The following is a 14,325-nucleotide window of genomic DNA, read 5'->3' on the forward strand; positions in this document are numbered from 1 at the left end:
CTTTCGCTTTCCCTTCTTGCTGGGAGTTATCCAGGGCCCTTCCTCCGGTCGGCCATTTTGTCCGTCGTCCTGGCAGCCATCTTGTGGCACTGGTGCGGCTGGGGGTGTGGCCTCAGCAGTTTCGGTTCTCTGCGGGGGAGGTGCGGGTTCTTTGTTCTCACTTCTCTCCCTTTGTCTTGAGACCGGTTTCTGCCGGCCGGCTTCCACCACCTGCGCAAAGGAAGGTTTGCTTACCTTGCATTGGTGAAGGAGGTGTCCCTCGGCGCCGCATCCGTCGCACTTTTTGGCTGCCTGGCAGGTTTTTGCCAGGTGCCCCTCTTCATTGCAGTTGTGACATCTGACGATGTCACACGTGTTTGCCTTGTGGCCGAACTGTCTGCACTTCTTGCAGAAATCCAGCATCCTGGGGTAATAAAGATATCCCCTGTCGGATCCGATGTTGAAACCTTCTCATAAGATATGAAGGACAAGTACTAAAAGAACAATAAATCCTGTAAAGAAAGTTTACTGAAACTGACATATCCTGCCTAACACAAGATTTCAGGCCAGTTGAATGTAAGAGCATTTCAAATTGAACACAAAACGTGTAAAATGGCTTTCAAACTAACCTGCTCATAAAGAAGATGTAGAAGAATGTGGTTGTAACGTTTAGTGCATATAAGAAAGAGACCACATGGTTTTGTTTCAAATGTTGTATGCAAATATGATATCTGGCTAACCAATCAGAAAGTACTTTGCTTATCCAGCATCCTATCAAACAACATTTGCAGATTTACACACAGTAGTTCATTTAACAGTTTCAGAAATATACATGAACAAATGCAACTGTTTGTTAGGTTTTACATCTTGAAATTAAAGGCACAAGAAAATTCTGTGCAGGTGCCGAGGAAAGAGCTTCACTAAAAGTCAGCTGACAACAGCAGTGTTCTTGAAACTATCATACAAGATCTTTTTATTAATAAAAATCCCAATTAAATCATTTGAAAATTATTGTTAAACACATCTATTTTTTTTACCAGAAAACAGACTTTCTGACTTCAGAAAGCCTTCTAGACAAATACTAAAAGAACAAAAATTCCATTTGGTAAATGAAATGAAAACACATAACCTACCAAACCTTAAGTATAGGCCATTCAGGGTGATAAAACAAAACCATTTATAATTCAACAAATAAAAGCTGTCAACTGGTAATCACAGCTACTCATAAAAAAACTGAAGTGGCAATACACAGTAGGTGACTCTTGAGTGCAAGTTAATTCCATGCAAGAAGGGGGTTTAGTGTTACATTTCCAAATCAGATATGCAAATGAGAGATCTGGCCCAGCCAATCTCAAAGCACCCTTGGTCTGGAATGGAGCTGCTCCCCTCTTCTAGTTATTCACACTGGTGTTAGGTTACATATTAGCACACTTCATCTAATTCAGTTGTTTCAGAAAAAAAAGTAAGCAAATAAACTGGTTTTATTTGTTGGAGCTTCACCAATCTGTTTTTCCACCAAATAAATTGGCTTTCTGACTTCAGAAAAACCTTCCATTTATTTTTTAAGAACTATTTTAATTTCACAAACAAACACAAAGAATCACAAAATAGGAAACTTTAATAAATATACCCAAAACAATATATATGAAACCATCTCTTTAGGTTATAGTGCTCTAATAATGGACAGGGCCAGGCTACCTGCTCCCTTGACTGAAACCTCAATGCCTTTGAACACCCCCGTGTTCCTCAACCTCCTGTTTTTATTTCGTCAGCACCTCTGAACTCAGTTCCATGAAGGACTATAGAATACTGGCTTAGCCAGGTGCGAATGTCCTCCATCTTTGCAAACTCTGAGAACAAAACAACATGCACAGTTGAATATGGATGTTCCCATGGGCCTGAACTATCATTCTTTTTGACTCAAACAACTCCACACATTGTTCAAAGCGAGGGGAGGTAGCAGTAACAACTTCAAACGTTTTCTCCACATTCTACAGATCTCTAGAAATAGAGGAGGTCAGGCTGCAAAAGTGGGGGAATGGAAAAAATCTCCTCTCCAGAATGTGGAAAAACTTTCCTGGATTGAGTCCTTTTCTCTGCAAGTCACTCCTCCCTGCCTCGTGCAGTGTAGTGATTGTCACATTCTCTTAACACACCGAAGGGTTTCAGTTCGAAAGCAGGAGGAAACAAGCTATCTCTTTTATCAAAATTTTAGCTCTCCCTACAGTGCTTAACGGGGCTCTTTTCTACACTGAGCTGCTTATTTGGAAAACATAAGGGAAGAGAAAAGTTTCCCTTATTGGGAGTTTAACCCAGGCCACCTGGGTGAAAACCCAGAATCCTAACCACTAGACTATACAGGAGCACACAGCCTCACAAACAATGTGTAATTTCTGTCTTTATAGCGCACTTGTTTCATAGCTAGCTGGCACTCAGAGTACTGCAAGATCTATTTACTGAGAAGTATAACGTCAGGACTATAACCCCAGCTTTCAGGGGGACTGCAACCTTAACACAGAGCCTTAGACCACTCAGAAAAGGTTTGTTGGCTTTTATAAGTAATTACATGTGTGAAATCTATGTCTCTCAGGCCTGTGAGACTACATCACAGAAGTGCAAACTTGGAGGAAGGGCTTAGTAAATAGGGCAACAATTGCGACACGCGCCAAGCCTCTTATGTCCACTGCACATGCAGACTTTGAAAGGGGTCTCAGATTTTATGGGTACTCAATTCTATACAACACTGGCAAGATGGAGTACAGGAGCAGACCCTTTAAGAGACAAAAACAACACATTGTTACAGCCAATGTTAATTAAAAGGGCAGCACAGCGTTGGAACTACTGTCGCGGATGTTATAAGGCCATGCCGTGGAATGGCCAGGAGAGCAAAATAGGCCCTATGTGTAGTGGCAAAACGGGTGTTAGCCTGTTTAGGAGGTCAGATGATGTCAGGTAGAAACTTAAGCCCTCAGGCCGCGGAGGAGATGGCCTGGTGCTAGGCAGGTCTGAAGACATATGAACCCTCAATACTGAATGAGGAGGAAAGGGTGACCCGGAAATATATAGCCCCAGACAAAGACAAACCAGAAGGATAAGCAAAGCACAGGGAAACTAGGACAGGACAGAGTGGGAGCACCCTCTAGCTGTAGAGGGTGTGACAACTATTAGTTTTGAGTGATTGAAATCCATTTTCAATGGTGTTTTTCCTGCTCATAATATTACCAGTGAGAAAGAGGATTGTGTAACCCCCATTGCTTAAAAAGCGATTGCGTTGGTGGTTATAGTAAGAAGTTTCCATAAAATGAAGCATTATATTTTTGTAATACGTTTAGTGGCTATAAAAAGTATTCACCCCCCTTGGCCTTTTCACATTTTATTGTGTTACGATAAACCATGATGTATTTAACTGAGAATTGTTGCCACTCATCAACACAAAGTGCTCTATAATATCAAAGTGAAAAAATTCCAGACATTTTACTAAGTCATCAAAATAAAAAACACTAACCCTAACACTCAATACCCAGTTTATAAGGTGAAAAATTATGCTTGAAGCACAGCAAAGTTCTAAAACCAGCATTTGAAAAGCATCCAGAAACATAAAATGTCCATTTCTCAAAAGTAAAATCTTTAGCTTTGAAAGATTGTTATCCATGTTTTCATTTTTTATTTTTTTACATAACATGCTTTCGAGAAATAAACTGCCTATTACAATGAAGGCAGCATTAGCAAATGTGCATCTAGCTCTGTTAAATAAAATCAGGACGTTTACCTGTCTCAGATTGATCACTCTTTGCAGGCACACTACGGAAACCCGCGGATGTGAGCTGGGAGAATTGACTCTTACAAAGAGTGCTGACCTAAGAGAAAAGGACTCCTCCTCTCAGTAATACATTTCCACATGTTGAAGAGTCGATTTTCCCCATTGCTTTCCCATATTTTTCGGTGTGGTTATTGATCACCAGTTATCTGCCAAGTCACAGTGAAACTGTTACAGTGAAAAGATTAATAATATTTATTTTATTGGAATACATGTGTAATGTCTCATTCTTACAAGCAATTTTTAAGGAAACACTAGTGTAAATTATAGTGTAAATAGACAGGAGCTATTATAATGTTAAATACTAGTTGTGATAGGTGAAGCTGCATCCAAGTGCTTGGTATGAATAGGTTATCTACGGAGTCTTTGACTTATCTACTCAGATGAGGAGCTAGATCAGTCCTTTTTTTCTCAATTTGAGTCACCATCAAGACGTAACATGGTCAAAGATGAACAGGAAACCTAATTAATGAGAACACCTGTATCACCCAAAATTGAATTCATAAACCTGAGATTAAGAGTTCCATGCTCTACTGACTGAGCCAATCAGGCACTGGTTAAAGTGCCAATCTAGTCCCTGCTGACGTCAATTTGAAAAGGTATACTTGCTGGCTTTTAATCCTGTTTGGACCGGAGTCTAGTGAAGCACATTGTATTCTTCATTGATTACTTAAAGCAGAGCAAAAGTCAGTGTAGCGGCGAAGCTTATTAATAAGAAAGAATTAAGTGTTCTGAGCTTTCCCAAATGGTCCCATCTCTGTTCATCTCTGTGGTGCAGCCACAGAGAAACTATTCATGCAGGCTGATTTAAGGTTTCCTTTGATAAGGCACAGCTCCCAAAGGGGGATGCACTTAGCTAAGCCTGGCTATCATGATCAATGGTCATCCATTGGCACCTATCTGTCTAGGGAGTGCCAGATGGACATCTGGACTGCATTCCTAAGTGTCAGGAGTAAGTGACTCATATCTCACCTTGATCAGCCAATCAGAAACTGGAAGGGCCGAGTAACCCACGTGGGACTCTGATGCCCATGGAACTTTCAGCCAATCAATGAGCTGAAGTTCCTCCAGGTAAAAACAGGCAACACAGAGGGCCTGAGAAGATTCAGTGGAGAATTCTGTGGACTTTTCGAAAGGGAATTCAAAGGAGAATTCCAGGGGAGGACGGCCCAGGAGCAGAAGGCTCCCAAGGGCAGGACATTCTCGCAGAGCGCCTCCTGACCATCCTGAGACTCAGCCCGGACAACCACGGAACGGCCAGTGTGTCCGAATGCCAGAACTTTCCTTTGTTCTAAGAGTCTAGAGCGGAGGTTGCCAGAGAGTAACCAGAGGATCCACCCGAGGTTAGCACCAGCAGCAGGTCTCATGAACAGGTCAGAACTGTGGACAGCTGAATCACTATTCAGAACTAGCTCTTCATCAGTAACGAACCGGTCCTCTTCCTGACTTGCTGGGACCCACAGTCATATTTTCTCCTGTGCACAAACTTTGCTAGTTAAAGCCAACACTAACTAGCCGGTCAGTGAGCATCAGCAGCGCACCGGTCTAAATGAATGATATACTGAATGTATGTCCTCTTGATATATGTAACTCTTTGTAACTGAATGAATATATATCTTTTGTATTCTGATAACCCTCTCGATAAGATCTGTTAGGTTTACATGCATATTTTATGTATTAATAAATGTATCCTCGTGTATTAGTACCTGTGTGTGCGCGTTGTTTGAGTTATGTCGCATGGTTGGATTCTAAAGCCATCAAAAGAATCAACTTTGTGATTTACTGTTACAATTAATAATTGTCCCCGTAAATGCCCAAACCCTACAGAACTGGTGCCTTCAGAGAGCCACTACATTACATACAGTGCCTTGCGAAAGTATTCGGCCCCCTTGAACTTTTCAACCTTTTGCCACATTTCAGGCTTCAAACATAAAGATATACATTTTTTATTTTATGTGAAGAATCACCAACAAGTGGGACACAATTGTGAAGTGGAACGAAATCTATTGGATTTTTGAAACTTTTTTAACTAATAAAAAAATGAAAAGTGGGGCGTGCAAAATTATTCGCCCCCCTTGCGTTAATACTTTGTAGAGCCACCTTTTGCTGCGATTACAGCTGCAAGTCGCTTGGGGTATGTCTCTATCAGTTTTGCACATCGAGAGACTGAAATTCTTGCCCATTCTTCCTTGCAAAACAGCTCGAGCTCAGTGAGGTTGGATGGAGAGCGTTTGTGAACAGCAGTTTTCAGCTCTTTCCACAGATTCTCGATTGGATTCAGGTCTGGACTTTGACTTGGCCATTCAAACACCTGGATACGTTTATTTGTGAACCATTCCTTTGTAGATTTTGCTGTATGTTTGGGATCATTGTCTTGTTGGAAGATAAACCTCCGTCCCAGTTTCAGGTCTTTTGCAGACTCCAACAGGTTTTCATCCAGAATGGTCCTGTATTTGGCTGCATCCATCTTCCCCTCAATTTTAACCATCTTCCCTGTCCCTGCTGAAGAAAAGCAGGCCCAAACCATGATGCTGCCACCACCATGTTTGACAGTGGGGATGGTGTGTTGAGGGTGATGAGCTGTGTTGCTTTTACGCCAAACATAACGTTTTGCATTGTGGGCAAAAAGTTCGGTTTTGGTTTCATCTGACCAGAGCACCTTCTTCCACATGTTTGGGGTGTCTCCCAGGTGGCTTGTGGCAAACTTTAGACGAGACTTTTTATGGATATCTTTGAGAAATGGCTTTCTTCTTGCCACTCTTCCATAAAGGCCAGATTTGTGCAGTGTAAGACTGATTGTTGTCCTATGGACAGACTCTCCCACCTCAGCTGTAGTTTTCTGCAGTTCATCCAGAGTGATCATGGGCCTCTTGGCTGCATCTCTGATCAGTCTTCTCCTTGTCTGAGCTGAAAGTTTAGAGGGACAGCCAGGTCTTGGTAGATTTGCAGTGGTCTGATACTCCTTCCATTTCAAGATGATCACTTGCACAGTGCTCCTTGGGATGTTTGAAGCTTGGGAAATCTTTTTGTATCCAAATCCGGCTTTAAACTTCTCCACAACAGTATTACGGACCTGCCTGGTGTGTTCCTTGGTCTTCATGATGCTCTCTGCGCTTTCAACAGAACCTTGAGACTATCACAGAGCAGGTGCATTTATACAGAGACTTGATTACACACAGGTGGATTCTATTTATCACCATCAGTCATTTAGGACAATATTGGATCATTCAGAGATCCTCGCTGAACTTCTGGAGTGAGTTTGCTGCACTGAAAGTAAAGGGGCCGAATAATTTTGCACGCCCCACTTTTCATTTTTTTATTAGTTAAAAAAGTTTCAAAAATCCAATAGATTTCGTTCCACTTCACAATTGTGTCCCACTTGTTGGTGATTCTTCACATAAAATAAAAAATGTATATCTTTATGTTTGAAGCCTGAAATGTGGCAAAAGGTTGAAAAGTTCAAGGGGGCCGAATACTTTCGCAAGGCACTGTATTTGGCGTCCCTGGGCCGGCTATGATTACATATTTGGCGTCCCTGAGCCGGTTTTCTTACATATTTGGCGTCCCTGAACGGGCGTGGCAAGACTGAAATGAGTCAACCAAGCGAAATAATTCATATAAAACGCCGTGGGTTTCATACACGACAATACAGTGTGCTGAAAGCCGAAAGAAAAAGTTCCCCTTGCTCTTTAAGCAGTGCTTGATTGTTTTGTGATCTTTTGCGATCTACCAGGTTGATTGCATACTTGATCTTGTGGTTTTCTGTGGTAAAACTGTGATTTCGTACTTAAAAGTAATACTCTTAAGTTTAACGATGGTTGCTAAAAGGTCTGAATTCGAGTCGCTATTAAGCACTCTCTCTAGCAGCGACAGGTCTGACCACAATCTCTTCCATATCTCCGTCAGCGGAGAAGCTAGAGTAAATCTCCATTCTCTGAGAGAGCTAGCGAAGGACATAAAGAGATTTGACCCCGCAGTGTCAGAGAATAATATCGAGAGTTATATTCAAGACCTCAGGTATACCCTGCAGTACTTGCCAAACCCCACAGAACAGGAGAAAGTGTTTCTGGTTAGAAAAACTACCAGCAGAGCTGTACATGAGTGGATGGCTAGGCAGATGAAAGAAGTCTGTAATGACTTTGTGCAGCTATGTCAAGCACTTATCGAAGAATACAGTGCGTTTATTGACCTGACTGCCGTGATAGCCGCCGCACTTAATATTAAGCACGAGAGAGCAGAGTCCCCTCGCGAATATTACGAGAGACTTAGACGAACTTATTTTGCAGGGCGAAATGATGAGGGTTGCGAAGAGAACACACATTTCAAGGGTTTATTCATTGCGAATCTCCACTGTCAGTCAGAAAGATGATCTTAATGCATACAGATGCACAGACCATGAAAATGACTGATATTAAGAGATTCGTGCAGAAAGCCTGGGAGTATGATGTCCAAAGTCGCTCTGAGCAAAAAGCTGTTAAAGCGACTGTGTTCGCCGTCAGAGCCAGCAGGGTTAATTCCCTCCAGCTCGAAGGAGCACAGGCACCTGAGCTGGCTAAGCCCCGTTCCAAAGCACTCACACAGGACCGCACCCAGCGTCCTAAGTGCCATGAGAACAGCGGGGGAGGGAAAGGGCTAGAAAAGGCTGAACAAAAGGATTCAGTAGCCGCCCGCCTGGCCAGGCTTGAACAAGCTTTATTAGGACAGGGACAACTGCTCCCCAAGGCTGCCGGAAGCGTGAATGAGCTGATACTCTCCACTGGAGGAGGCGGAGACCTGCCCCTTCTCCCTCCCTCAGTCTATCTGATTGAGCGGAAGGGTTCCTGCCTGAATGAGGTCAGCCACTCCCAAGTGAGTGCTGACTCCACCCCTGAAGTCACAGAGCAGGCAGTAAAACACAGAAGAAAAGCAGGAAGCTTTTACCTCAAGGCTGCCATGGGAGATGTCTTACCTAGTGAGACACTGATTGACACTGAGGTTGAGAGGTGTTTGATGTCACACGGCAAGCTCAAACGGGTAGAAAAAGAAAAGGGCATGCGACTCAGAGAGGAACTGTTGATGGATCACCAGAAAGGCAAAGTGTGGAAACAGGTCAAGGCTCCTAAGCCTTCTGTACAGAAGGAAAGGGGGGCCAAGAGGCAGACTGTGCTCACACAGTGCCCACCGAACACAGAAGCCTATGTGAAGATTCCTTCTGTTCCCTCTGGACAAGAAATAAAAATATTTTCTTGTTCCCCGGATATACAGGGAAGTCGTGTCCTGGCCGAGATCCCATCAGCCTCCATGGCACAGGAGCGGTGCTCCAAGCAGCCGCCTGATCCACCAGGTAAAGCACACACCTTTTACATCCCTAAAGAGGAGCAGATCTCCCCACCTGGCGATGAAAAGGAGCTTTCCCTGTGCACCCTGGCACCCAAGAGGGGTCAGGAACACCACCCTGCAGGGGTGGAAGGGATCCAGATGGCAGGAGAGCAGGTTGGTGATGTAGCCCTCACCCTTAGCCCTGAGAGGTCCTCTGTTAGTGAGGATCTGCTTGAGGAGCTGTCACAGGGCCACCGCCAGGTGCCCCTGGTGCAACATTCACAGGTTAGACAGGAGGTCCAGCTGGACGCTGAGACTACTGCACTGTGGACACACCTGATCCCAGATGCTGATTCCCTCTGCTGTGACCCAGGGAACCTGCAGTCAGGTAACATTATTTCTCACAACTACCAGGTAGTGAGTGAGACTGACCTGATTGTTCCTGCCTCAACGTCAGGGTTGCCTACACACCCAGTCCCCCAGAAGGGACAGGGAATGAAAGCCGAGCTGGTTTTCTTACAGCCACCAGCTCAGTTTGTCAGTCTGAGTCTGACCAACAGTGGTTCAGCCAGACTGGAGCTGGATGGTAAAGTCACCCACCTGCCAGTGCAGGACATCGCAAAGAGGGGTGTCAGAATCCCCGCCTGCACTGACATGGGCCTGGTGGGTGATAGCGAGTTCAAAGACAGTGAACTAGCTATCCCAGTGCTGGGGCAGCTCCCTGAACCCCTAGAGAGGGAAGGGGGGAGCGAGCAGGTGTCCTACACCTACCCCCAGCGAACGATTGTAAACATGCCGATAGAGGGATTCCTCAATCAGGAAGTGTGCAGGGTGGACCTGAACAGTGAGAATGGGATAACAATCCCAGATCACTCAGGTGCTCTAGATGACCACTCAGCCAAGGGTCAGGCATGCTCCACCGCTGCACCGCCCCCTGCAGGGTTCCTAGAGCACAGGCATGAACAAATTGAAAAAGCAGATGCCCTGGAAAAGGAGGAACAGCATCAGCAGCTGTGTCAGATCTCCCCAGATTTCCAGGATGTTGGTGCCCAAGATGCCACAGGGCATACTGAGAAAGACACCATGTACACGCTGCGCCAGCTTAGAAAGGCAACAGTCACTCAGAAGGAGATGACTGGGATCAGCCACCCGAAAAGACTTTTGGGAGGACTGATTGCTGCCGCCACTGTTGCTCATTTGCTTTTTCTGGTAGGTTTGTGTGCTACTGGCACTCTCACCCTGACTGCCCCAAGAAGGCAGGTGTCAGAGATGCCAGAGGGTAGTGACAGACTGTATCAACAGCAGCAAAAGTTGGAAAGCTCAGGGAAAACCCTAAAGGCAACTTCCTATGCAACAGGGTTAAACCTTATTCCCCAACCAGTGGAAATGATTGTTGGTGTTATACAGTGGGTTTATGCTTGTGTGCAACAGGCCATAATGTTGACACAAGACCTGTTAAGGGAGTTTAGTGCCACTGTAGCCAGTCTAACCACGGCACAATTCCCAACCCACTTGATTCCACTCTTCTCAGTAGAGGAGTATGTGACATTAACCCCATCGCTCATAGCTCACCCTGGTAGGGCCGAGTAACCCACGTGGGACTCTGTTGTCCAAGGAACTTTCAGCCAATCAACGAGCTGAAGTTCCTCCAGGTAAAAACAGGCAACACAGAGATTCAACAAGATTCAGTAAGATTCAGGAGAGAACTCTGTGGACTTTTCTAAAGGGAATTCAAAGGAGAATTCCAGGGCAGGAGGGCCCAGGAGCAGAAGGCTCCCAAGGGCAGGACATTCTCGCAGCGCGCCTCCTGACCATCCTGAAACTCAGCCCGGACAACCACGGAACGGCCAGTGTGTCCGAGTGCCAGAACTTTCCTTTGTTCTAAGAGTCTAGAATGGAGGTTGCCAGAGAGTAAGCAGCAGCAGGCCTCGTGAACAGGTCAGAACTGTGGACAGCTGAATCACTATTCAGAACTAGCTCTTCACCAGGAACGAACCGGTCCTCTTCCTGACTTGCTGGGACCCACAGTAATCTTTTCTCCTGTGCGCAAACTTTGCTAGTTAAAGCCAACACTAACTAGCAGGCCAGTGAGCATCAGCAGCGCACCGTCGCAAGCCGCACAGCACAGCCTGGCTCCGAGCCAGAGAGCGCGGATTGGACAGCAACAAGCCTGCAACTGTTTCTTTGTGCCTGCAGGAGATCTGAATCCCCAGAGATTGGATGAGTATTTAACTTCAATGCTTTACAGCTCGAGAATTAAATTGTTATCCCAACCAGTTGATATCAATTTAATTCCTAAGAGTTATGTACTTGTTTTGAGTATCTAATGTAGAATTTATAACCAAGTTCATTTATGAAACGGTCTTAATGAATGATATACTGAACGTATGTCCTCTTGATGTGTTACACTTCATAACTGACTGAATATATACCTTTTGTATTCTGATAACCCTCTCGATAAGATCTGTTAGGTTAATATGCATATTTTATGTATTAATAAATGTATCCTCGTGTATTAGTACCTGTGTGTGTGCGTTGTTTGAGTTATGTCGCATGGTTGGATTCTAAAGCCATCAAAAGAATCAACTTTGTGATTTACTGCTACAATTAATAAGTGTCTCAGTAAAGCCCAAACCCTACAGAACTGGTGCCTTCAGAGAGCCACTACATTTAATTTTGCTACGGCTATGATTACATATTTGGCGTCCCTGAGCTGGTTTTACTACACAAGCAATGGTCCCCTCTAACTTTTAATGGCCTGTGTGCAAAGAGAAATTTATAATAATAATAATAATAATAATAATAATAATAATAATAATAATAATAATAATAATAAACTGTATTTTATATAACGCCTTAAAAGGTGGCTTCTCACAGCTCTTTACAGAATGATGAAGAAAGATGTGAAGACGGGGGTTTGAATTTAATCCTTTCTGTAGGGGGTTTAGACTTTTAAGTCACAAGCTGGGGTTTATGGCAGGAAAGGGGGTTAACTGATAAGGATTGCAGATGCAAGCTAGGAACCCCCCTGGGTGTAATCTTAAACTGACCATTTGTCCAGAACATCGTAAACTGGCCAAATACCATGAACCCCCCTCTTTACCATCAGACCGAGTGACATCAGAAACGGAGAAGAAAACACTATATAACCCAAAAGTTTGTACCAGTATGGTGAACAATACTTTGGTTTTGTTGTTTCTTGCGGGAAACAAGACTTCGGCTTTATTGTTCCTTGCATGCAATAAACTCATCTGTTTTACTTCATCTCGGGAACAAGAACCTTATTTCTTCTGTTACAACAATGACAACAACAATAAATAAAAATACACAAGATAAAACATAGTGACAATATATAGAGGAGACCGTGGATGATGGTACTAAGAAAACCAGAGGGGTGAAGAATTGAGCCAGTTCAGTAAAGGCTTTTCTAAAGAAGAGGGTTTAGAGTCTGGATTTGAAGGAGAAGGTTTAGAGAAGGTGACTCTCTGATATCCTTGGGCACAGAGTTCCAGGGCTTGGGGGCATAACAGGAGAAGGCCCTGTCACCCACAGAATGTAGATGGGCTTGGGGAATAGTTAGGAGAGCAGAATTAGAAGAGTGGAGGTTGTGAGGTGGGGAGTAGGGCGATAATAGTTCAGACAGGTACTGAGGTGCCAAGCCATGCAGAGCCTTATAGGTGAGCATGAGCAGGAGAAATTTCATGTTGTGCATTCTTCCCCTCTGTAACAAGAAAGTGTGCACACTAAATTGAATGGGTGTCAAATTTGTAAAACTGAAATTATTTTTTGTTCATAGTCATTCTCAGAGCCGCATAAAGATCTAAAAGACCGGGACAGCGATTCAATGAGCCCAGGCATAGACACTGAGTATCAGGCAAGCAGGAGCGGTGAGGAAAGAGACTGCGAGAGCATAGATATAGATACTTTATTAATCCCGTGAGGGAAATTGCCATGCAACAGCAGCTTAGCACACTCAACAGAGCCCAGTGTAACGAAATGATACAGTAAGACAACAATATGATACATACAATACAGTCAGGGAGAAGTGCAGTAAAAATTAAAAATGGATTACACAGAGTTGTTCACACTACACAATATACAAAAACAGACTCGAAAGTCCAGTACACCAAAAGTTGTATTGCACATTATAAATATATTGCACAAATCCCAGCATATATTGCACCAAAAAACAGTTGTAAACAGGAAAAAAACAGATGTAAGCAGAGAGTTTTATGTTTAGTCCAGAAACCAGATCAATGTTGCCCTTGCCCAGAGACACAGCGGATGAACTTAAACTTCTTGCCATATGTAACCGGCACATGTGCTGGTACAATGGAATTCTTACTGACAGGAAGTCAGTAACAATTGTTTAAAAAAGTGTAAAAACACAAAGTACAGACAGTACATCAAGACAATATACTGTACAGACAGTAGGCAATGTACAAGTAAACAATGCAGACATGTAAACAGTGACTGCAGATGTGCGAAATAAGAAATTATAATAAGGTAGACGGTGTATGTGTGGTCCGAGGTGCATGGCCAAATGTTTTCACCAATCACACTGCTTGTGGGTAGAAGCTATTGAGGAATCTGCTGGTAATGTCTGTATGCTCTTGTATCTCTTGTACAGTCTTATGGCAGAAGGCACGAAGGGTCTTTGTAGACGGGAACGAGAGTGACTGCTCAGTTAATGATTGTTACGTTTGATTATATGTGTTATAGCAGCCTATACTAGTGTTTATTTAGTGTTGGTTTGGAATGTTGTAGTCGTGTTTTAAGGATTGTTATAGTTCTGGTTCTTGGAAAACTCAGTAATTTAGCTAATCTTAGAGCTACTTACCTGCTTTAGTGCATGTCTTTTTTCTATTGATTCTTTTAAATTAACGGTATTCGAAAAGAAAAGCGATTTGTTTTGTAAAATTTTTATTTTATACAGGAAAGGCATGTGCGTTAAGTTGATCTTTTCGGAATGCACCGTTTGAAAATATAAATTGGGAGTTAGTATGGACAACTCCTGATGGATATTATATTACAAATAAAGTTAAAGAGATATCGTTTAAAATTGTTCATAGGTTTTATCCAGTCAAATTAGTACTATCTAAATTTAAGCATGAGTAGGATGATTTGTGCGTTTTTTGTCGGGCTGAAAGGGAACCTTTGGTACATTTACTTGTAAGGTGTGTGTTTGTGAAGTTGTTTTGGACGGACTTGCAGAGTTTTGTTTGTAGGCA

At 43.4% G+C, this 14,325-nt stretch overlaps 1 non-coding gene across 1 annotated transcript; it reads right to left on the reverse strand.

The window, feature by feature from the left end:
* Positions 1-1,022: 1,022 nt before the first annotated feature.
* Positions 1,023-1,080, reverse strand: LOC138243895 (U7 small nuclear RNA). The gene has a single exon (XR_011192513.1). It is a non-coding gene; the product is annotated as a U7 small nuclear RNA (small nuclear RNA).
* Positions 1,081-14,325: the final 13,245 nt, after the last annotated feature.

This window comes from Lepisosteus oculatus, chromosome 14 (genome assembly GCF_040954835.1).
Source record: "Lepisosteus oculatus isolate fLepOcu1 chromosome 14, fLepOcu1.hap2, whole genome shotgun sequence".
Taxonomy (NCBI): Eukaryota; Metazoa; Chordata; class Actinopteri; order Semionotiformes; family Lepisosteidae; genus Lepisosteus; species Lepisosteus oculatus.